Source organism: Lissotriton helveticus, chromosome 4_1 (assembly GCF_964261635.1).
Source record: "Lissotriton helveticus chromosome 4_1, aLisHel1.1, whole genome shotgun sequence".
NCBI lineage: Eukaryota > Metazoa > Chordata > Amphibia > Caudata > Salamandridae > Lissotriton > Lissotriton helveticus.
The window spans coordinates 2,057,025,575-2,057,053,112 of record NC_136063.1 but is presented as its reverse complement, the minus strand read 5'-3'; positions in this window follow the sequence as shown (position 1 = coordinate 2,057,053,112).

Sequence of the window (27,538 nt, the reverse complement as noted above, 5' to 3'; positions counted from 1 at the left end):
TCCTTAATGGCCGTTGTAAGTGTTACATAGTCCGCATCATCGGCCAATATCAAGGCACAGCAGAACGACTTTCCCATTCCGGCTCATCCACCACTATTCATCGCAATTGACTGGTCCAAAACATCGTGTTGTCTCAGAACCATGAGTCTCAAGGTCGTAGTTCTTCTTTCACGGCGTTGAACCCATCACGGGTGTTGTTGACAAGCTGCATCCGCTCGTACCTGGTCACTTGGAGCCAGCGAGCATTAGCTTTGGTCTGGAACAGGGGGTGAATGCCCCCGAAGGAAAGTTCAGCATCGTTGAAAATTCGAAATTCTTGTTGAATGCCCTGAAATGGGCCATGTGAGAAATACTTCTTGACTTTCTTTTTCTGGTGGTGGAGCAGAGTGACATCATCTGTCATTGGGTGGGTGTGAATGTGAGAAATGTTAGCTGCTGGGACAACCAGATGCAGTTCATGCATCGTCACGATGGAACAAAGTCCTTGCCATTGGGGAGGCAGCTGCGAGTAGATATTTTTTCCGCAGATCCAATAGATGTCCATGAGGATGGAGGTGCCGTACTTCAGGTTCGAATTAGAACTAGTGCTGTTGCAATTAGTATTTCAACACACAGAAACCGTTCCATTACCTAGGAAGCAAAGGAGAGGAGACTTTAGTTGGTATGCCATTTTCGTATTGTATGGTGTACTCTCATTAAAAGTGTATCTTTCTAGTTTCTTGTGCCCACATCTCAGCACACTCCCTCTTGATATACTCATTGAAACAATGTTTGTGCTCTTGTCCTACAACTGTGCTACCCAAGGAGGCTGCCCTACATATTAAGTCATGTGGACCATTCCACTTGTTGTTGAAATAGATATTGGCCTTCAGGTGTAGAATTGGTCTCCACTGACAAGGGCATGTGTCATGGGTATGGTTACATCGTTGATGTTCGGGTGAGTGGCATTTCGATGGGGGTTTCGGGAAGGTGAAGTATCCTAGTGTTTTAAACTGATACTCCCAAACCTGCATCATGTCAGCAGACACTCCCATATCAAGGTAAACCTCCATTCTCTTGTTAAATTCTACTGAATCAGAAACAACAGTAAATGTAACATAGTTGTTATCCCACTCTGAGGCGCTTACTAATGCCTTATTTACCTTTGCTGACTGGAGCTGAATCTGACCAAGTATGCGGCAAAGGAACAGGTGTAAGAGACATTTGGCAGTTGGCGGTGGAATCTCTTTGGGAAAGATCAATAGAGATCAGGTACCAAGTCCCAATCTGTGGGGTCTGCTTGGGGTGAGGAAGGTGTCAAGGTGTGTGGTGCATAGGTGTCATAGCTACTGCTGGTGCTTATCCCAGTTTGCTCGTTACCAGGAAGTGTCTTGTGCATGGGGTGCCCTGTTGAGGCGGCACTTTTAAGGTTGCTGGTAGCTCTTTTTTCTTTCTCTAATCGTACTGCTAACCAGTGGAATATGGCTACTGAAGCTACAAACATAACAAAGAAAATAATTGCAATTGTACATATCTTTTTCATTGAAAGCTTGACAAAACTCTTTTCCTTTCCCTCTCAGAACTTCTAATTCTTTGACTCTCTTCCGTAAATCTTTAAAAACTTGGCTCTTCCCCCAATCTGGTTAGTCCCTCTGTCCCTCCCACTTCCTACCAGCGCCAGGAAACCCATGGTGTCAGTGCGCTCTACAAGCACCCCTTACAATACAATACAATACAATACATGGAGGGTGGTTCTGTTGCTGTGTCGCAGTCCGTAGGCCATCATACGATCTCCACTTTCTTGATCTTGGATAGTTAGCTGGCACATGATGTCCTTCTCTCGGTCAATGTTCAAATCTCGAATGGTGCCAGGTGGATCCTCACTTGGCTTCGATGAATGCATTCCTTTCTGGCTATTCGGACAGCTGTGGGTGAAAAGTCAATTTGCAAGTGTTCGCTGAATTTGAGGTCTCTCCTCTTCCGGACTGCTTATACAAAGATGTGTGTCCCAAAGCAGATAGGCGGAAGTTCATCAGAGATAGGACCCTTGTTCTTAGTCTTTGATATCTGAATGGTAAAGAACTTTGGAGCACGCATTAGTGCACATGAATAAACAAACAATTCAGCTTTCATATTCTCATAAGACCCTTTCAGTGTCTACTTGAGGTCTGATGGAGAGAACAACCACATTCATTGATCTGTCAGTGGCGAACTGGTGAGATGTGAGGTGATGATCAGAACTGGGAGTATTTCTGAGTGTGAACAAAGGAATGGGAAGGCCATAGAACCACTTCTTTCCAATTGGGGCACTTATTTTGCTTATCCTGGCTTTGAGCAGGCCGTTGAGGCACTCACGAATACCATTACTTTGGGGGTGATAGGCTGAAGTCAATTTATGTTTTTACTCCTAACATTGTCGAACTTGTGTATAGAAAAATGACGCTTGAAAAATGGCTGCCACTGTCACTGCGAGTCACTGCGAATGGCGTCCAGTAACTCCCAGTGACATGTGACCTCATGAAGCAGGAAGTTAGCTGCGGCCGTTGCATCATAATGGACACATGGACCGGCTTCAATTCACCGTAAAAAAGGGGCACACCACTACCATGATGTGTCTGTATTATTGACATCTGTCAAGCATGTCAACATGGTCAATGTGGAGCTCTCTGAAAGGACCCTTGGGCCTTGGTATTGTTGAGGCTACTCTTTTTACAGTTGGATTAGTTGAATATTGTTGACAAATGAGGCATTGATGAACTAAGAGTTGTATCTGTTCTTGTGCATTGGGGATGAACCACTCTGTTTGCAGAGTTGTGGACATGATATCACGAGACCTGTGTAGGAAGGTGTAACTGAGCGGGGCTATTTGCAAAAGATCTGAAACATCCCGTAGTACTAAATAAAGTCTGAAACATCCCGTAGTACTCCCCTCTCCTTCCACAGCTCTTCGTCTTCAGGTGGGGCACTTCCCTGTATCTCTCTAAGGCGCAGCTGTGCAATGAAATCATAGTGCTGTGTATTATCAATAGTGTATGGGCATGATGGATCTTCTTGCACTGTTGAGGGTGCATTTTGGGCAAGCAGAATGGGGGGGACACAGTCATTTTGTGCTGGGGATAGAGATGGTGCATGTCTGCCTTCTGGCTGCTGCCTGTGCTGAGTAAAGTGATGGCAATGCTGTCTGCTGTACAATGTCTAGAGAGTCTTAGTAGTCATTCTGAAGTGCTTTTACTACTGCAGCTCCTGTGTATCTGATCCCTTTTTCTTCATTAATGGTAGAAGAACCATCAACGAAGTATAAGTCAGATATACAACCACCTCTAAAGACCGCCCATTCTAGTCTGACAATATTGTAATACTGAGCATTGCTTACTCCCTGCATACGTCCTTTTAACATTGAGATCTACTTTATATCTGCATTCATTTGCGTTTTCCTAGCACTGGGCATGTGTGAAGTAATAGCTGTACACAGGGGTGCATATCTGGAAACGTATTCCTTATCTCTTCTTAGCCATCTGCACATACATATTCCTTACTAATTGTTTTACCAAACTGAGTGGTCTTAGGCCACTCATTTCTCTTGCTCGTTTCCACAGTCCAACGTATCTATGCACATACATTTCCCTTCTCATCAATCTCATTGTTCGCTGCCAACTACAGGAAGCCTTTTTCCTGTTTGGCTCTACGCCCAGAATATGCAGTTGGCCAGGAATGCTACTTATGAACGTGGCCCGAAAATAAAAAGAAAACCCTCAATTAGCTTTTCAGTACTTTTTAATATCTGAAAACATGTGTTGTCTCTACTTGCAATATGCAAAATATACGTATTGTATTATAAAGTAAAGATGGCTTATTTGTAATGCACATGTTCACTCAGAATGGTATATTGACGATAAACAGCAGATCTTTATTGTATTCCATGAATCCACTTTAGAAGGATGAAATGCTCAATAGACCTAGCAGCACATGATCTCGTGACTTTATCGAGTCAAGGCTCTCACAAACCCAACCCATGTTAATTAAGTGTCATGTATGTTTTGTAAACGCGGTATATTCTAGAATCGGACCTATGTTTATCTGAAAAGATATGTGATGCAACTAGTGTGCATCCCATTCCAAACCTTTATATCTCTAGCTTGTGCCTGTGTCAGCTGCTGCTGAATTTTTGGAGGTAGGAGTAAATTATTCTATTCAGTTGCTCAGTCTTGCAATATTTGGTGAAGTTTATAGTGTGAATTATAATTGATCATCTACATAGAGAGACATTCATATTCTTTTGAAACTGAAAGTATAACTATCTATTTCTGAATGAAAATGCGAATAAAATACTCATCGTCAGCGTGCAATGGGACACTGAAGAGGGCAGTCTTCAGGCCAACGATCAAACAATACGGCATAACTTGAGGAATTTTTGTTTGACAGACATCATTCTGGTCGGTGGTGTATCAGGAATAGAGAAAGTCATTGTGTCGTTCTCACTGAAATACATTCTCATTTTTAATTTGGCCATGAGATCACGTCCCAAGAGGTTTACTGGGGACTGTGGTGTGTAAAGTAGACGCTGTTGAATACGTTTACCTCCTATTTCTATTGGTACTGGCTCTGTGAAAGGGACCCTTAATATCGCCCCAGAGAAATCTAGTGTGTTTGCGCTCTGCTTGGAAATGGGCAGTGCCCCCTCCTTGATACAGGAGAATGTGGCACCTGTGTCAATCAAAAAACTATACGTGTTGTTGTTAATCATGACATTCACAACTGGGCCTTTCTAATATTTGTAAGACATGACAACACGGGACACACTAGAGTCATCTGTGGGCTGTCCTAACTTGAATATCCTCCATCCTGGTACTGCTGGATGATGCCCTGTGAAACTGAATTGATGGGGGGCAGTACTGTAGCTCCCTGTGATACAAGAGCTTGAGTCTGGGGCACCACGTGGTACACAGGCATGTGTTGCTGAGGTAGCTGTTGTTGTATGTGGTCTTTTGTTACCTGTGCGTTACCTCCTAGTACATTTAAGGCACCTTGTGAAAAATTAGCGACAATAGTCACTTGACTCACTGGTGTAGCTAGCCTAACTGCATCAAAAGTCTTTGTTTTGTTTAATTTTTGCTGTTCTAGTTTAGCAGCTGTGTTCTCAATAGCTAATTGGCTTGTTTGTGACATTAGAGATCCGATGTCGGAGACATCGGGGAACTTCCGGCGCAGTTCGTTCCATAGTGCTAATTCTGAATTAGTGGTGGAAAGCCTTATGTCGATGCGTGAAAACATATCCTCTGCATCCTTTCCAATCAGGGAGGTGAGCAGGCTTTTCATATCCCAAATAGCCAATGACACACCTGTAGTGTCATTTTCAAAGGCTTGTATCCACTTTCCCGCACCCTCTGTGAGGGGTGGGAGTTCTTTCTTCAAGTTTTCTTTGTCCGTTAGGGACCAAGTGACTAAGATAGGGGGGTCATTGACCTCTTTGGCCAGCAGGGGCAGCTGGTGTGTTACCCCTGTGGGTCTTGTGTGACCATACCTGCGTGCGTATTTCTGCCAGACCCTTAGGCCTTGGCGCATGTAGGTGTAATTCCAATCGTCATCTCCTGCCTTCTGCAAGATACATTCTTCAGCAGTGGCCATTTGCTCTGGCTTAAAAGATCCATCTCGGGGCCAGACATTCTTTTGAGATCCATTAGCCTTTGTCCAGCCTGCCAAGTTATGTGAGAATGGATTGACATAGTAGTCAGACCCTTCTCCGAGTACTACTATCTCATTTGGCGTCAGACCATTGATCAATGGTGGACTTGGCCTGTCAAGGGTCATGTGGTGCAGTGCTCTAGAACTGGTGGTGTGCAGATGTGCTGTACCTGATACCTCATATTCCTGTTGGACGTCATCCAGTCGCCCATAGTTACCTAACGCTGCAATACTTTCTATCTCTCTTCTTCTCTGCCTTCTCCTCTTTTCTGCCTGTTCGAGCATTTTTGACAGATCCAATTCATCCTTATCTAGCTGTGGTGTTACTGGTCTACGTGGTATAACCGCTGGAGGTGATGTCTTGGTATTGTAATTAGCGTCTGATGGTGGAACTTGGGGCACACCTAAGTTGGCTGTGAGGGAAGCTGCTGTGTTGCTCTGTGGTGTGGCTACACTTTGTGCTTCCTGATGTAAGTCTACCCATGGCCCTTGCTGTGGCATGATAGTTGGGACCCCACCACTGTGTGGCCCTACCTCCTTCGCACCACTAGCTAATTCATTTGGTGCTTGTTGTTTGTTTTTACTAAATTGGCCCAAGTCACCCATCAGCGCTGTCATTCTTTCCTCTACACTGTCTAGATTTAATGACAGTCGCTGGAGTGTTGCTGTATTTCCTGTGGGGCCTCTTGAGTACTGTTTGTGTGACATGTCCCCTTCTTCTCTACCTGTTCTTTGGCATAGGTCACATTCTGCCCTCCACCTGCTGATATCTTTTTCAGCAACTACTTCAGAGTGATATTGTTCGCTGTCCCTGTTTTCTTCACTGAACTGTAGCTGGTGTTCTTTCTCTCTGTTAGGACCTGTGTTAAGGGGCTGCCACTCATTATACTGCCTCTGTGTATTGTAATGCTGGTGGCTCGGGAATCGGAACGGGCCATAATGTCTAGTTCTTGTTCTTGTGGCATTGTGATCCCTAGTGTTGGATGCGAGAACTGGGCAGTTAAGTCTGGGGAGCGGCATGTGGGAGCTGTGCTGCAAACCACCAGAGGCCTCATTGCTCTCTTTATTTTCTTCCTGCTGGGGGCTGCAGAGTTGGACACATCTCATCTTTATTGTCAATAGCGTGTCAATTTGACCTGGCATTCCTGATGCTGCGCCCTGCAGTACTGGGCTTTGGGAGCTTAGGGATAGCTGGCCTAATGTACTCTCTGGTCTACTGTCTTGTGAATTATCTGAGATGTCTGGGGCTGAGGCATCGTCATGGCCTATGGCTGCCTGGACATTTGATAAGAGTTCTAGGTCAGTCTTGATACTCTGTCCTGGATACATTTCATCTGCGTCATAGGCTGGTGGGTGTGCTGTGGGTGCGGACATTATTCTTCTGTGTTGTGTGTAGGCAGGAGTAAGGTTGTAACGCCACCGGGTGTTATTGTCAGCCTTACCTGCTGCAAGTATGTTATGTCAATTCCTAGGGCTGAGATCAGTGTCAAAATGACTGTACATGTCAGGGGTGAGACAGACTCAGGGGATGGTGCTGTATCTTCAGAAAGGGCAACAACACAGCTGTTCGCTATGTGTACCGTGATCTGTAGTCTTGGGTCTTGTGTGGGCTGTCTGCTCATCTCCTAGAGTTATCTTTGAGGTGGGCAATCTGTGGCATTAAATGTGGCAATACTAATCTCCTTTTAACATGCGGCTTTGTAAATATGCCCACATTTCTGGATAATGCGTTGGGGAAGGGTGTCTTTGTAATAGTTCTGTGAGACCGGGTGATGGTTGCTGCTGCAGCTGGTCATGCAACTCGTGGGCGTGATGCTCACAGACCAGTGGAGCGAGGGTATCCTGCGGATCTCCCTGTCCCTCTGGGCAGTTGGTGCTTGGAGGAGGCGGTGTGAGTGAATGCTGGTGGGCGATATCAGGGCTTTCGCTATTTACTACACTACCTACTGACTGAACTAATTCTGTGGGGTGGGGCCCTTCAGTAGGATATGAGGTTGATGGGGACACCAGTGGTAGGTGTAAAGGTATGTCTTGAGTGTCGTCCACAGAAGGGGATTTCTGTGAGTACTGTAGTCCCTCAAGTGTGAGTTGTGTGTTGTCAGTGAGGGATATATACGTTGGCACTGGGAGGCACAGTCTCACTAGATGCAATGTAGATGCCCTTATCTCAGTACCCTGTGTGAGTGGGATTCCCAACAAGTCCCACGCTCTATATATCAAGGAAATTTGGCTTCTGTTAAATTTCCTATGGGTTTGTGCGCTAACGTTCTGCACTGATATAATTTTATTGTCTAATATGTGCAGAACTACCTCAACTGGTTGTTGTCCACTATAGCTCATCTGTATCTTGTAGTGAGATATATATATATGTATATGTACTATCGCTGCCCTTATGTGTCAGTTGTTGGCACAGTGTAATTCCCTATCATCCCCTCAGTGGAGCCTGCAGTGCTCATGGGGGGCAACTCTGATATATCTGTAACACTTACTATACTGTATCTTTACAGAAACTCTTCAGTTATCAGTGGCAGATCCACACATGGGGATACATAAAAATGCATTTACAATCTCCCTAGTTATTGAATCTCACTAACAACCCAGTCTTCAAATGATGTTCACAAAATATTTGCAGCAGTATTTAGCGGGCCCTTACCCAAAAATAATAGGATTGGTATGGGACCAGTCAACATAAGAGTACGAAATAAATATTTTTCCAATCAACCTACATGTGTTTATAATCAAACAAAGGATGAACAAAAAAGAAAGGGACAATGTGTACCTAGATATTATGGTCTCACTAAAGTTAGCCCAGCCTCTGTGTCAGCCAGTGACTTCCAATACTCTGGCCATGAGACAAAAACAATAATAAAAAACGAATTACTCCTTTGAACCTGATAGAAAAACTCTATACTTGGACACTAAGCAATAACAGACAATCTTAAAAAAAAAGTAACTAATAATTAGCAGCTTAGTACCTGTGTTTCAAAAAGAGAGAGCAATGTACAACAGCGCACGCAAAAAAGAGAAAAAACAGAGGGTACTTTTAACTGGCAAAAATACACTATTCACTGTTATATATATAAACACTTAATCTTACCGGGGTACCACTTAAACTTAAAACAACACAGGCGCCATCCGAAATGCCGTTAGCTACTCGTATTTCAGATTTTGCCTCATCCCTATTGACTAATGAAATAGAGGGTTACCTCGTACATCCTCCTTCAATCCAGATGCATCCTGTTCAGTTGACTTCTACCATCACGTCGAGGTCACCAAATGTTGGAGGGAAGATTAATTACGGGTCAGGAAGGCGGGGGCTTGGCGCAGGGCTCAGAGCCTGCACCGGAGAGTTGGTGAGAGAGAGCCGGGGACCTTATGGGACAGCTTAATTTGTAACCGGTGCACCTGGAACACTTGCTTTAAAAATAGGAGAAAATGGATATATGAGCCTTTGAGACTGTTCCTGAGAGTTGTACAAGTTTTATTAGAAGACACAGCTTCTAGAAATATTCAATGATACCATAAAAACCACATAGTACTTGGTCCTGCAACCTAGCATTCTCTCAAAAGTCGCTTGGACCAGTTTGGATTTACAAAATACAGTTTACAGCTGCTATGAGAGAGAGAATATACTTTAAGTACACTTGTGAGCTTTGAGGCAGATTGCATAGTAAAGGTTAAGCACATATTATTGGGTACACTCACCACTGTATACAAGTTATATCCTGCAAGTACAAGTTAAACACCTTAAATGCAGTGAGGATAAAACAAGGTCAGAGAAAACGTAACATTTCAAATGGCGAAATATAACTTTGAATGCAAAACGGAAAAAGCATTTCATACAGCTGAATATACAATAGAGCAGCGGATCCTAAGTAAATGTAACAAGGGCTTCTCGAGTAACCCTTTGGAAAAACTCCTGTCCGACACCCAAGTGCAGACGAGGAGTAGTTCAACGATATTCCTGTTGACCTCCTTTTTATATTGTTCAGGGGTGAGAAGCCCATGGTCACGCCATTTCACGTCACCTCGAACCACATGCCCTTCCATCGTCACTTACTGGCATACCCGGTACCTTCCCATCCATAAGTGTAGATGTAGCCTCTTTCTCATAATTGTGGCACGTACGCCAGTCTAGACTGAGTTCCTGCCAATCTGACTGGAAGTTTGTCATTAATTTATCATGGACGACAGAAATGTGTTATTATTTCTTCGAAGTATTCTACTCATGCGTTTATGTGCCAGTCTGTGATATTAATTTGCCACATTAATCCTCATTTATCGGACGTAGCTGTGGTGGGAACTTCCCATGTCCCCGTTCACAGCTGGTAGGTGGGGGGCCTGGGGTGTGTTGCAAGATTAAGGAGGAACTTGAACTTTATCGTTCGTGAACCTAGCATACAGTAGGGTGGGGGCCCAATCTAATGGCGGAGTGCGGAGCCACGCAGAAAAGTGGAGCTCGGGGAAGCTTGGGTCAGACCTGCTTTCTGCTTCTGCTTTAGGCTGATAGAAAATGGCAGTGGCTCAGGCCAACGTAACTGAGGCCTATAGCTTCCAAGCAGCAGGGCCTACGTGCAGTTCATGCTGGCTAAGTGATGAGTGTCCTTGGATAACTATGCAGTGAAATGTTCTCCCTCCGTCATTCCCCCCTCTGGTTCATATTTGAACCAATCAAACATCAGTAAACATCATATGAACTGCATACTTAGCTGGAGATGGGGGAAGTGGCCAGGGCGAGTTATAAAGTAGTTCCAAAATCCTCATCTGGTCCCCCTAATCTCTTACACATTGTCTCATAGGGAAGTACCAAGTCTCTCCCTGAGAGAAGTGGTGGGCCACTATGTACCGGGGCCTGGTACTGACTTTCAGAAGGGACCTGTGCTAAGTGAGAGTCAGGGATGGTACGCTCTATGTTCAACACTGCTATCTCTTCATCTTCCCCTTGTCCCCAGCGTATACCTGTGTACACACCTGTGTAGTTCATCTCAACTTTCTTAGACCTTAATCTTCTAACATAATGCAACATAATCTGTGTTCCAAAATACAACAGCAACAATACACATAAGGTAGGCATTACAAATTTTAGTACTGCAGACAGCTATGAAGGCATCCAGTCCAAGTTGGACCAATTAGCAAAAAGGTCTGCTGTTGCACCTCCGTCCTCATGCATCTCCTGTCCCAAAATGTCCAAGTCCTTAATGGCCTTTGTAAGTGTTACATAGTCCGCATCATCGGCCAATATCAAGGCACAGCAGAACGACTTTCCCATTCCGGCTCATCCACCACTATTCATCGCAATTGACTGGTCCAAAACATTGTGTTGTCTCAGAACCATGAGTCTCAAGGTCGTAGTTCTTCTTTCACGGCGTTGAACCCATCACGGGTGTTGTTGACAAGCTGCATCCGCTCGTACCTGGTCACTTGGAGCCAGCGAGCATTAGCTTTGGTCTGGAACAGGGGGTGAATGCCCCCGAAGGAAAGTTCAGCATCGGACCATTCCACTTGTTGTTGAAATAGATATTGGCCTTCAGGTGTAGAATTGGTCTCCACTGACAAGGGCATGTGTCATGGGTATGGTTACATCGTTGATGTTCGGGTGAGTGGCATTTCGATGGGGGTTTCGGGAAGGTGAAGTATCCTAGTGTTTTAAACTGATACTCCCAAACCTGCATCATGTCAGCAGACACTCCCATATCAAGGTAAACCTCCATTCTCTTGTTAAATTCTACTGAATCAGAAACAACAGTAAATGTAACATAGTTGTTATCCCACTCTGAGGCGCTTACTAATGCCTTATTTACCTTTGCTGACTGGAGCTGAATCTGACCAAGTATGCGGCAAAGGAACAGGTGTAAGAGACATTTGGCAGTTGGCGGTGGAATCTCTTTGGGAAAGATCAATTTATCGGGGTGAGATCAGGTACCAAGTCCCAATCTGTGGGGTCTGCTTGGGGTGAGGAAGGTGTCAAGGTGTGTGGTGCATAGGTGTCATAGCTACTGCTGGTGCTTATCCCAGTTTGCTCGTTACCAGGAAGTGTCTTGTGCATGGGGTGCCCTGTTGAGGCGGCACTTTTAAGGTTGCTGGTAGCTCTTTTTTCTTTCTCTAATCGTACTGCTAACCAGTGGAATATGGCTACTGAAGCTACAAACATAACAAAGAAAATAATTGCAATTGTACATATCTTTTTCATTGAAAGCTTGACAAAACTCTTTTCCTTTCCCTCTCAGAACTTCTAATTCTTTGACTCTCTTCCGTAAATCTTTAAAAACTTGGCTCTTCCCCCAATCTGGTTAGTCCCTCTGTCCCTCCCACTTCCTACCAGCGCCAGGAAACCCATGGTGTCAGTGCGCTCTACAAGCACCCCTTACAATACAATACAATACAATACATGGAGGGTGGTTCTGTTGCTGTGTCGCAGTCCGTAGGCCATCATACGATCTCCACTTTCTTGATCTTGGATAGTTAGCTGGCACATGATGTCCTTCTCTCGGTCAATGTTCAAATCTCGAATGGTGCCAGGTGGATCCTCACTTGGCTTCGATGAATGCATTCCTTTCTGGCTATTCGGACAGCTGTGGGTGAAAAGTCAATTTGCAAGTGTTCGCTGAATTTGAGGTCTCTCCTCTTCCGGACTGCTTATACAAAGATGTGTGTCCCAAAGCAGATAGGCGGAAGTTCATCAGAGATAGGACCCTTGTTCTTAGTCTTTGATATCTGAATGGTAAAGAACTTTGGAGCACGCATTAGTGCACATGAATAAACAAACAATTCAGCTTTCATATTCTCATAAGACCCTTTCAGTGTCTACTTGAGGTCTGATGGAGAGAACAACCACATTCATTGATCTGTCAGTGGCGAACTGGTGAGATGTGAGGTGATGATCAGAACTGGGAGTATTTCTGAGTGTGAACAAAGGAATGGGAAGGCCATAGAACCACTTCTTTCCAATTGGGGCACTTATTTTGCTTATCCTGGCTTTGAGCAGGCCGTTGAGGCACTCACGAATACCATTACTTTGGGGGTGATAGGCTGAAGTCAATTTATGTTTTTACTCCTAACATTGTCGAACTTGTGTATAGAAAAATGACGCTTGAAAAATGGCTGCCACTGTCACTGCGAGTCACTGCGAATGGCGTCCAGTAACTCCCAGTGACATGTGACCTCATGAAGCAGGAAGTTAGCTGCGGCCGTTGCATCATAATGGACACATGGACCGGCTTCAATTCATCGTAAAAAAGGGGCACACCACTACCATGATGTGTCTGTATTATTGACATCTGTCAAGCATGTCAACATGGTCAATGTGGAGCTCTCTGAAAGGACCCTTGGGCCTTGGTATTGTTGAGGCTACTCTTTTTACAGTTGGATTAGTTGAATATTGTTGACAAATGAGGCATTGATGAACTAAGAGTTGTATCTGTTCTTGTGCATTGGGGATGAACCACTCTGTTTGCAGAGTTGTGGACATGATATCACGAGACCTGTGTAGGAAGGTGTAACTGAGCGGGGCTATTTGCAAAAGATCTGAAACATCCCGTAGTACTAAATAAAGTCTGAAACATCCCGTAGTACTCCCCTCTCCTTCCACAGCTCTTCGTCTTCAGGTGGGGCACTTCCCTGTATCTCTCTAAGGCGCAGCTGTGCAATGAAATCATAGTGCTGTGTATTATCAATAGTGTATGGGCATGATGGATCTTCTTGCACTGTTGAGGGTGCATTTTGGGCAAGCAGAATGGGGGGGACACAGTCATTTTGTGCTGGGGATAGAGATGGTGCATGTCTGCCTTCTGGCTGCTGCCTGTGCTGAGTAAAGTGATGGCAATGCTGTCTGCTGTACAATGTCTAGAGAGTCTTAGTAGTCATTCTGAAGTGCTTTTACTACTGCAGCTCCTGTGTATCTGATCCCTTTTTCTTCATTAATGGTAGAAGAACCATCAACGAAGTATAAGTCAGATATACAACCACCTCTAAAGACCGCCCATTCTAGTCTGACAATATTGTAATACTGAGCATTGCTTACTCCCTGCATACGTCCTTTTAACATTGAGATCTACTTTATATCTGCATTCATTTGCGTTTTCCTAGCACTGGGCATGTGTGAAGTAATAGCTGTACACAGGGGTGCATATCTGGAAACGTATTCCTTATCTCTTCTTAGCCATCTGCACATACATATTCCTTACTAATTGTTTTACCAAACTGAGTGGTCTTAGGCCACTCATTTCTCTTGCTCGTTTCCACAGTCCAACGTATCTATGCACATACATTTCCCTTCTCATCAATCTCATTGTTCGCTGCCAACTACAGGAAGCCTTTTTCCTGTTTGGCTCTACGCCCAGAATATGCAGTTGGCCAGGAATGCTACTTATGAACGTGGCCCGAAAATAAAAAGAAAACCCTCAATTAGCTTTTCAGTACTTTTTAATATCTGAAAACATGTGTTGTCTCTACTTGCAATATGCAAAATATACGTATTGTTTTATAAAGTAAAGATGGCTTATTTGTAATGCACATGTTCACTCAGAATGGTATATTGACGATAAACAGCAGATCTTTATTGTATTCCATGAATCCACTTTAGAAGGATGAAATGCTCAATAGACCTAGCAGCACATGATCTCGTGACTTTATCGAGTCAAGGCTCTCACAAACCCAACCCATGTTAATTAAGTGTCATGTATGTTTTGTAAACGCGGTATATTCTAGAATAGGACCTATGTTTATCTGAAAAGATATGTGATGCAACTAGTGTGCATCCCATTCCAAACCTTTATATCTCTAGCTTGTGCCTGTGTCAGCTGCTGCTGAATTTTTGGAGGTAGGAGTAAATTATTCTATTCAGTTGCTCAGTCTTGCAATATTTGGTGAAGTTTATAGTGTGAATTATAATTGATCATCTACATAGAGAGACATTCATATTCTTTTGAAACTGAAAGTATAACTATCTATTTCTGAATGAAAATGCGAATAAAATACTCATCGTCAGCGTGCAATGGGACACTGAAGAGGGCAGTCTTCAGGCCAACGATCAAACAATACGGCATAACTTGAGGAATTTTTGTTTGACAGACATCATTCTGGTCGGTGGTGTATCAGGAATAGAGAAAGTCATTGTGTCGTTCTCACTGAAATACATTCTCATTTTTTATTTGGCCATGAGATCACGTCCCAAGAGGTTTACTGGGGACTGTGGTGTGTAAAGTAGACGCTGTTGAATACGTTTACCTCCTATTTCTATTGGTACTGGCTCTGTGAAAGGGACCCTTAATATCGCCCCAGAGAAATCTAGTGTGTTTGCGCTCTGCTTGGAAATGGGCAGTGCCCCCTCCTTGATACAGGAGAATGTGGCACCTGTGTCAATCAAAAAACTAAACGTGTTGTTGTTAATCATGACATTCACAACTGGGTCCTCTCTAATATTTGTAAGACATGACAACACGGGACACACTAGAGTCATCTGTGGGCTGTCCTAACTTGAATATCCTCCATCCTGGTACTGCTGGATGATGCCCTGTGAAACCGAATTGATGGGGGGCAGTACTGTAGCTCCCTGTGATACAAGAGCTTGAGTCTGGGGCACCACGTGGTACACAGGCATGTGTTGCTGAGGTAGCTGTTGTTGTATGTGGCCTTTTGTTACCTGTGCGTTACCTCCTAGTACATTTAAGGCACCTTGTGAAAAATTAGCGACAATAGTCACTTGACTCACTGGTGTAGCTAGCCTAACTGCATCAAGAGTCTTTGTTTTGTTTAATTTTTGCTGTTCTAGTTTAGCAGCTGTGTTCTCAATAGCTAATTGGCTTGTTTGTGACATTAGAGATCCGATGTCGGAGACATCGGGGAACTTCCGGCGCAGTTCGTTCCATAGTGCTGATCTTATTTTATTGAAAGGATCATCATCTAATTCTGAATTAGTGGTGGAAAGCCTTATGTCGATGCGTGAAAACATATCCTCTGCATCCTTTCCAATCAGGGAGGTGAGCAGGCTTTTCATATCCCAAATAGCCAATGACACACTTGTAGTGTCATTTTCAAAGGCTTGTATCCACTTTCCCGCACCCTCTGTGAGGGGTGGGAGTTCTTTCTTCAAGTTTTCTTTGTCCGTTAGGGACCAAGTGACTAAGATAGGGGGGTCATTGACCTCTTTGGCCAGCAGGGGCAGCTGGTGTGTTACCCCTGTGGGTCTTGTGTGACCATACCTGCGTGCGTATTTCTGCCAGACCCTTAGGCCTTGGCGCATGTAGGTGTAATTCCAATCGTCATCTCCTGCCTTCTGCAAGATACATTCTTCAGCAGTGGCCATTTGCTCTGGCTTAAAAGATCCATCTCGGGGCCAGACATTCTTTTGAGATCCATTAGCCTTTGTCCAGCCTGCCAAGTTATGTGAGAATGGATTGACATAGTAGTCAGACCCTTCTCCGAGTACTACTATCTCATTTGGCGTCAGACCATTGATCAATGGTGGACTTGGCCTGTCAAGGGTCATGTGGTGCAGTGCTCTAGAACTGGTGGTGTGCAGATGTGCTGTACCTGATACCTCATATTCCTGTTGGACGTCATCCAGTCGCCCATAGTTACCTAACGCTGCAATACTTTCTATCTCTCTTCTTCTCTGCCTTCTCCTCTTTTCTGCCTGTTCGAGCATTTTTGACAGATCCAATTCATCCTTATCTAGCTGTGGTGTTACTGGTCTACGTGGTATAACCGCTGGAGGTGATGTCTTGGTATTGTAATTAGCGTCTGATGGTGGAACTTGGGGCACACCTAAGTTGGCTGTGAGGGAAGCTGCTGTGTTGCTCTGTGGTGTGGCTACACTTTGTGCTTCCTGATGTAAGTCTACCCATGGCCCTTGCTGTGGCATGATAGTTGGGACCCCACCACTGTGTGGCCCTACCTCCTTCGCACCACTAGCTAATTCATTTGGTGCTTGTTGTTTGTTTTTACTAAATTGGCCCAAGTCACCCATCAGCGCTGTCATTCTTTCCTCTACACTGTCTAGATTTAATGACAGTCGCTGGAGTGTTGCTGTATTTCCTGTGGGGCCTCTTGAGTACTGTTTGTGTGACATGTCCCCTTCTTCTCTACCTGTTCTTTGGCATAGGTCACATTCTGCCCTCCACCTGCTGATATCTTTTTCAGCAACTACTTCAGAGTGATATTGTTCGCTGTCCCTGTTTTCTTCACTGAACTGTAGCTGGTGTTCTTACTCTCTGTTAGGACCTGTGTTAAGGGGCTGCCACTCATTATACTGCCTCTGTGTATTGTAATGCTGGTGGCTCGGGAATCGGAACGGGCCATAATGTCTAGTTCTTGTTCTTGTGGCATTGTGATCCCTAGTGTTGGATGCGAGAACTGGGCAGTTAAGTCTGGGGAGCGGCATGTGGGAGCTGTGCTGCGAACCACCAGAGGCCTCATTGCTCTCTTTATTTTCTTCCTGCTGGGGGCTGCAGAGTTGGACACATCTCATCTTTATTGTCAATAGCGTGTCAATTTGACCTGGCATTCCTGATGCTGCGCCCTGCAGTACTGGGCTTTGGGAGCTTAGGGATAGCTGGCCTAATGTACTCTCTGGTCTACTGTCTTGTGAATTATCTGAGATGTCTGGGGCTGAGGCATCGTCATGGCCTATGGCTGCCTGGACATTTGATAAGAGTTCTAGGTCAGTCTTGATACTCTGTCCTGGATACATTTCATCTGCGTCATAGGCTGGTGGGTGTGCTGTGGGTGCGGACATTATTCTTCTGTGTTGTGTGTAGGCAGGAGTAAGGTTGTAACGCCACCGGGTGTTATTGTCAGCCTTACCTGCTGCAAGTATGTTATGTCAATTCCTAGGGCTGAGATCAGTGTCAAAATGACTGTACATGTCAGGGGTGAGACAGACTCAGGGGATGGTGCTGTATCTTCAGAAAGGGCAACAACACAGCTGTTCGCTATGTGTACCGTGATCTGTAGTCTTGGGTCTTGTGTGGGCTGTCTGCTCATCTCCTAGAGTTATCTTTGAGGTGGGCAATCTGTGGCATTAAATGTGGCAATACTAATCTCCTTTTAACATGCGGCTTTGTAAATATGCCCACATTTCTGGATAATGCGTTGGGGAAGGGTGTCTTTGTAATAGTTCTGTGAGACCGGGTGATGGTTGCTGCTGCATCTGGTCATGCAACTCGTGGGCGTGATGCTCACAGACCAGTGGAGCGAGGGTATCCTGCGGATCTCCCTGTCCCTCTGGGCAGTTGGTGCTTGGAGGAGGCGGTGTGAGTGAATGCTCGTGGGCGATATCAGGGCTTTCGCTATTTACTACACTACCTACTGACTGAACTAATTCTGTGGGGTGGGGCCCTTCAGTAGGATATGAGGTTGATGGTGACACCAGTGGTAGGTGTAAAGGTATGTCTTGAGTGTCGTCCACAGAAGGGGATTTCTGTGAGTACTGTAGTCCCTCAAGTGTGAGTTGTGTGTTGTCAGTGAGGGATATATACGTTGGCACTGGGAGGCACAGTCTCACTAGATGCAATGTAGATGCCCTTATCTCAGTACCCTGTGTGAGTGGGATTCCCAACAAGTCCCACGCTCTATATATCAAGGAAATTTGGCTTCTGTTAAATTTCCTATGGGTTTGTGCGCTAACGTTCTGCACTGATATAATTTTATTGTCTAATATGTGCAGAACTACCTCAACTGGTTGTTGTCCACTATAGCTCATCTGTATCTTGTAGTGAGATATATATATATGTATATGTACTATCGCTGCCCTTATGTGTCAGTTGTTGGCACAGTGTAATTCCCTATCATCCCCTCAGTGGAGCCTGCAGTGCTCATGGGGGGCAACTCTGATATATCTGTAACACTTACTATACTGTATCTTTACAGAAACTCTTCAGTTATCAGTGGCAGATCCACACATGGGGATACATAAAAATGCATTTACAATCTCCCTAGTTATTGAATCTCACTAACAACCCAGTCTTCAAATGATGTTCACAAAATATTTGCAGCAGTATTTAGCGGGCCCTTACCCAAAAATAATAAGATTGGTATGGGACCAGTCAACATAAGAGTACGAAATAAATATTTTTCCAATCAACCTACATGTGTTTATAATCAAACAAAGGATGAACAAAAAAGAAAGGGACAATGTGTACCTAGATATTATGGTCTCACTAAAGTTAGCCCAGCCTCTGTGTCAGCCAGTGACTTCCAATACTCTGGCCATGAGACAAAAACAATAATAAAAAACGAATTACTCCTTTGAACCTGATAGAAAAACTCTATACTTGGACACTAAGCAATAACAGACAATCTTAAACAAAAAGTAACTAATAATTAGCAGCTTAGTACCTGTGTTTCAAAAAGAGAGAGCAATGTACAACAGCGCACGCAAAAAAGAGAAAAAACAGAGGGTACTTTTAACTGGCAAAAATACACTATTCACTGTTATATATATAAACACTTAATCTTACCGGGGTACCACTTAAACTTAAAACAACACAGGCGCCATCCGAAATGCCGTTAGCTACTCGTATTTCAGATTTTGCCTCATCCCTATTGACTAATGAAATAGAGGGTTACCTCGTACATCCTCCTTCAATCCAGATGCATCCTGTTCAGTTGACTTCTACCATCACGTCGAGGTCACCAAATGTTGGAGGGAAGATTAATTACGGGTCAGGAAGGCGGGGGCTTGGCGCAGGGCTCAGAACCTGCACCGGAGAGTTGGTGAGAGAGAGCCGGGGACCTTATGGGACAGCTTAATTTGTAACCGGTGCACCTGGAACACTTGCTTTAAAAATAGGAGAAAATGGATATATGAGCCTTTGAGACTGTTCCTGAGAGTTGTACAAGTTTTATTAGAAGACACAGCTTCTAGAAATATTCAATGATACCATAAAAACCACATAGTACTTGGTCCTGCTCCTAGCATTCTCTCAAAAGTCGCTTGGACCAGTTTGGATTTACAAAATACAGTTTACAGCTGCTATGAGAGAGAGAATATACTTTAAGTACACTTGTGAGCTTTGAGGCAGATTGCATAGTAAAGGTTAAGCACATATTATTGGGTACACTCACCACTGTATACAAGTTATATCCTGCAAGTACAAGTTAAACACCTTAAATGCAGTGAGGATAAAACAAGGTCAGAGAAAACGTAACATTTCAAATGGCGAAATATAACTTTGAATGCAAAACGGAAAAAGCATTTCATACAGCTGAATATACAATAGAGCAGCGGATCCTAAGTAAATGTAACAAGGGCTTCTCGAGTAACCCTTTGGAAAAACTCCTGTCCGACACCCAAGTGCAGACGAGGAGTAGTTCAACGATATTCCTGTTGACCTCCTTTTTATATTGTTCAGGGGTGAGAAGCCCATGGTCACGCCATCTCACGTCACCTCGAACCACATACCCTTCCATCGTCACTTACTGGCATACCCGGTACCTTCCCATCCATAAGTGTAGATGTAGCCTCTTTCTCATAATTGTGGCACGTACGCCAGTCTAGACTGAGTTCCTGCCAATCTGACTGGAAGTTTGTCATTAATTTATCATGGACGACAGAAATGTGTTATTATTTCTTCGAAGGATTCTATTCATGCGTTTATGTGCCAGTCTGTGATATTAATTTGCCACATTAATCCTCATTTATCGGACGTAGCTGTGGTGGGAACTTCCCATGTCCCCGTTCACAGCTGGTAGGTGGGGGGCCTGGGGTGTGTTGCAAGATTAAGGAGGAACTTGAACTTTATCGTTCGTGAACCTAGCATACAGTAGGGTGGGGGCCCAATCTAATGGCGGAGTGCGGAGCCACGCAGAAAAGTGGAGCTCGGGGAAGCTTGGGTCAGACCTGCTTTCTGCTTCTGCTTTAGGCTGAAAGAAAATGGCAGTGGCTCAGGCCAACGTAACTGAGGCCTATAGCTTCCAAGCAGCAGGGCCTACGTGCAGTTCATGCTGGCTAAGTGATGAGTGTCCTTGGATAACTATGCAGTGAAATGTTCTCCCTCCGTCATTCCCCCCTCTGGTTCATATTTGAACCAATCAAACATCAGTAAACATCATATGAACTGCATACTTAGCTGGAGATGGGGGAAGTGGCCAGGGCGAGTTATAAAGTAGTTCCAAAATCCTCATCTGGTCCCCCTAATCTCTTACACATTGTCTCATAGGGAAGTACCAAGTCTCTCCCTGAGAGAAGTGGTGGGCCACTATGTACCGGGGCCTGGTACTGACTTTCAGAAGGGACCTGTGCTAAGTGAGAGTCAGGGATGGTACGCTCTATGTTCAACACTGCTATCTCTTCATCTTCCCCTTGTCCCCAGCGTATACCTGTGTACACACCTGTGTAGTTCATCTCAACTTTCTTAGACCTTAATCTTCTAACATAATGCAACATAATCTGTGTTCCAAAATACAACAGCAACAATACACATAAGGTAGGCATTACAAATTTTAGTACTGCAGACAGCCATGAAGGCATCCAGTCCAAGTTGGACCAATTAGCAAAAAGGTCTGCTGTTGCACCTCCGTCCTCATGCATCTCCTGTCCCAAAATGTCCAAGTCCTTAATGGCCTTTGTAAGTGTTACATAGTCCGCATCATCGGCCAATATCAAGGCACAGCAGAACGACTTTCCCATTCCGGCTCATCCACCACTATTCATCGCAATTGACTGGTCCAAAACATTGTGTTGTCTCAGAACCATGAGTCTCAAGGTCGTAGTTCTTCTTTCACGGCGTTGAACCCATCACGGGTGTTGTTGACAAGCTGCATCCGCTCGTACCTGGTCACTTGGAGCCAGCGAGCATTAGCTTTGGTCTGGAACAGGGGGTGAATGCCCCCGAAGGAAAGTTCAGCATCGGACCATTCCACTTGTTGTTGAAATAGATATTGGCCTTCAGGTGTAGAATTGGTCTCCACTGACAAGGGCATGTGTCATGGGTATGGTTACATCGTTGATGTTCGGGTGAGTGGCATTTCGATGGGGGTTTCGGGAAGGTGAAGTATCCTAGTGTTTTAAACTGATACTCCCAAACCTGCATCATGTCAGCAGACACTCCCATATCAAGGTAAACCTCCATTCTCTTGTTAAATTCTACTGAATCAGAAACAACAGTAAATGTAACATAGTTGTTATCCCACCCTGAGGCGCTTACTAATGCCTTATTTACCTTTGCTGACTGGAGCTGAATCTGACCAAGTATGCGGCAAAGGAACAGGTGTAAGAGACATTTGGCAGTTGGCGGTGGAATCTCTTTGGGAAAGATCAATTTATCGGGGTGAGATCAGGTACCAAGTCCCAATCTGTGGGGTCTGCTTGGGGTGAGGAAGGTGTCAAGGTGTGTGGTGCATAGGTGTCATAGCTACTGCTGGTGCTTATCCCAGTTTGCTCGTTACCAGGAAGTGTCTTGTGCATGGGGTGCCCTGTTGAGGCGGCACTTTTAAGGTTGCTGGTAGCTCTTTTTTCTTTCTCTAATCGTACTGCTAACCAGTGGAATATGGCTACTGAAGCTACAAACATAACAAAGAAAATAATTGCAATTGTACATATCTTTTTCATTGAAAGCTTGACAAAACTCTTTTCCTTTCCCTCTCAGAACTTCTAATTCTTTGACTCTCTTCCGTAAATCTTTAAAAACTTGGCTCTTCCCCCAATCTGGTTAGTCCCTCTGTCCCTCCCACTTCCTACCAGCGCCAGGAAACCCATGGTGTCAGTGCGCTCTACAAGCACCCCTTACAATACAATACAATACAATACATGGAGGGTGGTTCTGTTGCTGTGTCGCAGTCCGTAGGCCATCATACGATCTCCACTTTCTTGATCTTGGATAGTTAGCTGGCACATGATGTCCTTCTCTCGGTCAATGTTCAAATCTCGAATGGTGCCAGGTGGATCCTCACTTGGCTTCGATGAATGCATTCCTTTCTGGCTATTCGGACAGCTGTGGGTGAAAAGTCAATTTGCAAGTGTTCGCTGAATTTGAGGTCTCTCCTCTTCCGGACTGCTTATACAAAGATGTGTGTCCCAAAGCAGATAGGCGGAAGTTCATCAGAGATAGGACCCTTGTTCTTAGTCTTTGATATCTGAATGGTAAAGAACTTTGGAGCACGCATTAGTGCACATGAATAAACAAACAATTCAGCTTTCATATTCTCATAAGACCCTTTCAGTGTCTACTTGAGGTCTGATGGAGAGAACAACCACATTCATTGATCTGTCAGTGGCGAACTGGTGAGATGTGAGGTGATGATCAGAACTGGGAGTATTTCTGAGTGTGAACAAAGGAATGGGAAGGCCATAGAACCACTTCTTTCCAATTGGGGCACTTATTTTGCTTATCCTGGCTTTGAGCAGGCCGTTGAGGCACTCACGAATACCATTACTTTGGGGGTGATAGGCTGAAGTCAATTTATGTTTTTACTCCTAACATTGTCGAACTTGTGTATAGAAAAATGACGCTTGAAAAATGGCTGCCACTGTCACTGCGAGTCACTGCGAATGGCGTCCAGTAACTCCCAGTGACATGTGACCTCATGAAGCAGGAAGTTAGCTGCGGCCGTTGCATCATAATGGACACATGGACCGGCTTCAATTCACCGTAAAAAAGGGGCACACCACTACCATGATGTGTCTGTATTATTGACATCTGTCAAGCATGTCAACATGGTCAATGTGGAGCTCTCTGAAAGGACCCTTGGGCCTTGGTATTGTTGAGGCTACTCTTTTTACAGTTGGATTAGTTGAATATTGTTGACAAATGAGGCATTGATGAACTAAGAGTTGTATCTGTTCTTGTGCATTGGGGATGAACCACTCTGTTTGCAGAGTTGTGGACATGATATCACGAGACCTGTGTAGGAAGGTGTAACTGAGCGGGGCTATTTGCAAAAGATCTGAAACATCCCGTAGTACTAAATAAAGTCTGAAACATCCCGTAGTACTCCCCTCTCCTTCCACAGCTCTTCGTCTTCAGGTGGGGCACTTCCCTGTATCTCTCTAAGGCGCAGCTGTGCAATGAAATCATAGTGCTGTGTATTATCAATAGTGTATGGGCATGATGGATCTTCTTGCACTGTTGAGGGTGCATTTTGGGCAAGCAGAATGGGGGGACACAGTCATTTTGTGCTGGGGATAGAGATGGTGCATGTCTGCCTTCTGGCTGCTGCCTGTGCTGAGTAAAGTGATGGCAATGCTGTCTGCTGTACAATGTCTAGAGAGTCTTAGTAGTCATTCTGAAGTGCTTTTACTACTGCAGCTCCTGTGTATCTGATCCCTTTTTCTTCATTAATGGTAGAAGAACCATCAACGAAGTATAAGTCAGATATACAACCACCTCTAAAGACCGCCCATTCTAGTCTGACAATATTGTAATACTGAGCATTGCTTACTCCCTGCATACGTCCTTTTAACATTGAGATCTACTTTATATCTGCATTCATTTGCGTTTTCCTAGCACTGGGCATGTGTGAAGTAATAGCTGTACACAGGGGTGCATATCTGGAAACGTATTCCTTATCTCTTCTTAGCCATCTGCACATACATATTCCTTACTAATTGTTTTACCAAACTGAGTGGTCTTAGGCCACTCATTTCTCTTGCTCGTTTCCACAGTCCAACGTATCTATGCACATACATTTCCCTTCTCATCAATCTCATTGTTCGCTGCCAACTACAGGAAGCCTTTTTCCTGTTTGGCTCTACGCCCAGAATATGCAGTTGGCCAGGAATGCTACTTATGAACGTGGCCCGAAAATAAAAAGAAAACCCTCAATTAGCTTTTCAGTACTTTTTAATATCTGAAAACATGTGTTGTCTCTACTTGCAATATGCAAAATATACGTATTGTATTATAAAGTAAAGATGGCTTATTTGTAATGCACATGTTCACTCAGAATGGTATATTGACGATAAACAGCAGATCTTTATTGTATTCCATGAATCCACTTTAGAAGGATGAAATGCTCAATAGACCTAGCAGCACATGATCTCGTGACTTTATCGAGTCAAGGCTCTCACAAACCCAACCCATGTTAATTAAGTGTCATGTATGTTTTGTAAACGCGGTATATTCTAGAATCGGACCTATGTTTATCTGAAAAGATATGTGATGCAACTAGTGTGCATCCCATTCCAAACCTTTATATCTCTAGCTTGTGCCTGTGTCATCTGCTGCTGAATTTTTGGAGGTAGGAGTAAATTATTCTATTCAGTTGCTCAGTCTTGCAATATTTGGTGAAGTTTATAGTGTGAATTATAATTGATCATCTACATAGAGAGACATTCATATTCTTTTGAAACTGAAAGTATAACTATCTATTTCTGAATGAAAATGCGAATAAAATACTCATCGTCAGCGTGCAATGGGACACTGAAGAGGGCAGTCTTCAGGCCAACGATCAAACAATACGGCATAACTTGAGGAATTTTTGTTTGACAGACATCATTCTGGTCGGTGGTGTATCAGGAATAGAGAAAGTCATTGTGTCGTTCTCACTGAAATACATTCTCATTTTTAATTTGGCCATGAGATCACGTCCCAAGAGGTTTACTGGGGACTGTGGTGTGTAAAGTAGACGCTGTTGAATACGTTTACCTCCTATTTCTATTGGTACTGGCTCTGTGAAAGGGACCCTTAATATCGCCCCAGAGAAATCTAGTGTGTTTGCGCTCTGCTTGGAAATGGGCAGTGCCCCCTCCTTGATACAGGAGAATGTGGCACCTGTGTCAATCAAAAAACTATACGTGTTGTTGTTAATCATGACATTCACAACTGGGTCCTCTCTAATATTTGTAAGACATGACAACACGGGACACACTAGAGTCATCTGTGGGCTGTCCTAACTTGAATATCCTCCATCCTGGTACTGCTGGATGATGCCCTGTGAAACCGAATTGATGGGGGGCAGTACTGTAGCTCCCTGTGATACAAGAGCTTGAGTCTGGGGCACCACGTGGTACACAGGCATGTGTTGCTGAGGTAGCTGTTGTTGTATGTGGTCTTTTGTTACCTGTGCGTTACCTCCTAGTACATTTAAGGCACCTTGTGAAAAATTAGCGACAATAGTCACTTGACTCACTGGTGTAGCTAGCCTAACTGCATCAAGAGTCTTTGTTTTGTTTAATTTTTGCTGTTCTAGTTTAGCAGCTGTGTTCTCAATAGCTAATTGGCTTGTTTGTGACATTAGAGATCCGATGTCGGAGACATCGGGGAACTTCCGGCGCAGTTCGTTCCATAGTGCTGATCTTATTTTATTGAAAGGATCATCATCTAATTCTGAATTAGTGGTGGAAAGCCTTATGTCGATGCGTGAAAACATATCCTCTGCATCCTTTCCAATCAGGGAGGTGAGCAGGCTTTTCATATCCCAAATAGCCAATGACACACCTGTATTGTCATTTTCAAAGGCTTGTATCCACTTTCCCGCACCCTCTGTGAGGGGTGGGAGTTCTTTCTTCAAGTTTTCTTTGTCCGTTAGGGACCAAGTGACTAAGATAGGGGGGTCATTGACCTCTTTGGCCAGCAGGGGCAGCTGGTGTGTTACCCCTGTGGGTCTTGTGTGACCATACCTGCGTGCGTATTTCTGCCAGACCCTTAGGCCTTGGCGCATGTAGGTGTAATTCCAATCGTCATCTCCTGCCTTCTGCAAGATACATTCTTCAGCAGTGGCCATTTGCTCTGGCTTAAAAGATCCATCTCGGGGCCAGACATTCTTTTGAGATCCATTAGCCTTTGTCCAGCCTGCCAAGTTATGTGAGAATGGATTGACATAGTAGTCAGACCCTTCTCCGAGTACTACTATCTCATTTGGCGTCAGACCATTGATCAATGGTGGACTTGGCCTGTCAAGGGTCATGTGGTGCAGTGCTCTAGAACTGGTGGTGTGCAGATGTGCTGTACCTGATACCTCATATTCCTGTTAGACGTCATCCAGTCGCCCATAGTTACCTAACGCTGCAATACTTTCTATCTCTCTTCTTCTCTGCCTTCTCCTCTTTTCTGCCTGTTCGAGCATTTTTGACAGATCCAATTCATCCTTATCTAGCTGTGGTGTTACTGGTCTACATGGTATAACCGCTGGAGGTGATGTCTTGGTATTGTAATTAGCGTCTGATGGTGGAACTTGGGGCACACCTAAGTTGGCTGTGAGGGAAGCTGCTGTGTTGCTCTGTGGTGTGGCTACACTTTGTGCTTCCTGATGTAAGTCTACCCATGGCCCTTGCTGTGGCATGATAGTTGGGACCCCACCACTGTGTGGCCCTACCTCCTTCGCACCACTAGCTAATTCATTTGGTGCTTGTTGTTTGTTTTTACTAAATTGGCCCAAGTCACCCATCAGCGCTGTCATTTTTTCCTCTACACTGTCTAGATTTAATGACAGTCGCTGGAGTGTTGCTGTATTTCCTGTGGGGCCTCTTGAGTACTGTTTGTGTGACATGTCCCCTTCTTCTCTACCTGTTCTTTGGCATAGGTCACATTCTGCCCTCCACCTGCTGATATCTTTTTCAGCAACTACTTCAGAGTGATATTGTTCGCTGTCCCTGTTTTCTTCACTGAACTGTAGCTGGTGTTCTTTCTCTCTGTTAGGACCTGTGTTAAGGGGCTGCCACTCATTATACTGCCTCTGTGTATTGTAATGCTGGTGGCTCGGGAATCGGAACGGGCCATAATGTCTAGTTTATTTTTTATTTTATTTTTATTTTTTGAGTTTTCTATAGCGCGAACTTGAACCGATTAGGTTATCAGAGCGCTTTACATAGCACATGTTACATTTATCAGTTTACATAGAATCAGTTACGTTGCACATTTCAGTAACTTGAACCGATTAGGTTGTCAAAGCGCTTTAAATAAGACAGCATTCGATGTCCAGTGCCCTCCTCCGCCGTGTA